Genomic DNA, 1953 nt, shown 5'->3' on the forward strand with positions numbered 1-1953 from the left:
TTATGATATAAAATAGTGATGCAATTTGGACGTATCAACTCCTCAATCAATTTTAACCAGTTCCTAGAGAAAGAAAAGCTTAAGAGCAACGGTAGCAACTTCACCGACTGGTTCCGTTATGTGAGGATTTTCTTCGCTGGCGGAAATCTGCAATATGTGCTTGATGCACCGCTAGGTGACCCTCCTGCGAAGCCGAAACCGATGAAGTAAAGAACGTTTACGAGACTCGGAAAACTCGGTACTCTCAAGTTCAGTATGCCATCCTATGCGCTCCGGAAGCCGATCTTCAAAAACGTTTTGAGCACCACGATCCTCATGAGTTGGTCAATGAGCCGAAAGCTATCTTTGAAACTCATGCGGCCGTGGAATGCTATGAAGCATCGAAACACTTCTTCGGCTGCATGATGGAAGAAGGCAGCTCCGTTAGTGAGCACATGCTCGCCATGACCGGGCATGCGAAGAAACTCCAGTGACTTGGGAATAGTGATTCCCAACGGATCGAGGATTAATCGTGTCCTTCAATCACTGCCACCTAGTTACAAGAACTTTGTGCTTGAACTACAATATGCGTAACATGAATAAAGAGTTACCTGAACTCTTCGCCATGCTGAAATCTCGCTGAGATTGAGATCAAGAAAGAGCACCAAGTGTTGATGGTCAACAAGACCACCGGTTCCAAGAAACATGGCAAGTCTAAAGGCGAGAAACAAGAAGGGTGGCAAGAAAGCTGCCACGCCTCTCGTGAAACCTAAGGCCGGCCCTAAGCCCGATGCTCTGAGTGTTATTACTCGCAAGGAAAAGGGACAACGGAAAGTCTGTTATCACCGGATTTTGGCCAAATCGGGAGGTGGGCCGCGATCAGGATGGGCTTGGAAGATTACACGTGGAAGATCTCCGAAGCGGCCTTGCACGGAGAATTTGGGCTAGAGTGCCCGTGTATCTTTAATTACAGTAGATTGTATCTAGATTAAAAGTTAGAGTTTGTCTCGTACACGGTGGGGATCTCCCACGTTAGAAAATCCGCTGGACTATAAATATGTATCTAGGGTTTATGGAATAAACAACAACCAACGTTCAACCACAAACAAATCTCGGCGCATCGCCAACTCCTTCGTCTCGAGGGTTTCTACCGGTAAGCACCATGCTGCCTAGATCGCATCTTGCGATCTAGGCAGCACAAGCCTGCCCACGTTGTTCATGCGTTGCTCGTACTTGAAGCCTTTTTGATGGCGAGCAACGTAGTTATCTTAGATATGTTAGGGTTAGCATTGTTCTTCATATTACATGCCGTCGTAGTGCAACCCTTGCATGTCTAGCCGCCCTTACACCTATCTTAGGTGTAGGGGCGGCACCCGCTTGATCATAGTTTAGTAGATCTGATCCGTTACGGTTGCTCCTTGTTTCATCAAGGATTAGTTTAACATCCGCAATAGTTAGGCCTTACAAAGGGTTGGAGGATCCAGCGGCGTGTAGGGTGGCGTTCGCTAGCCCTAGAAAGGATGTTCCGGGGATCAACCTCGTGTTGGTTTTTAGGCCACTGTCTAGGATCGGCTTACGGTCACCGTGCGCGAGCGCGAGGCCCAATCGTGAGTAGGATGATCCGATTATGCGGTGAAAACCCTAAATCGTCGTAGATCTCATTAGCTTTATCTTGATCAAGCAGGACCACCATATATTCGGACACCTCGTCCGAATCATGGGTGGATCGGCTCCTTGAGCCGATTCACGGGATAACTCGAGAGCCGATCGAGGCTCGTATTTAATGTTTACGTGTATGCCATGCAGGAAACTAAGCGAGGCATCATCCACACCTTCCCGACCGGGTATAGGTCAGGTGGCACGCCCTTGTGATAAACATCGGACGTGCGACCGAGGAGGCTTTGCGGGCCGTCGCTACGAGGGACCGGGGCCAGCCGCAGCCCTAGTTGTTCCCGGCTCTACCGTGTTGCCCGT

The sequence above is a fragment of the Lolium rigidum genome, chromosome 7 (assembly GCF_022539505.1).
Source record: "Lolium rigidum isolate FL_2022 chromosome 7, APGP_CSIRO_Lrig_0.1, whole genome shotgun sequence".
Lineage (NCBI taxonomy): Eukaryota > Viridiplantae > Streptophyta > Magnoliopsida > Poales > Poaceae > Lolium > Lolium rigidum.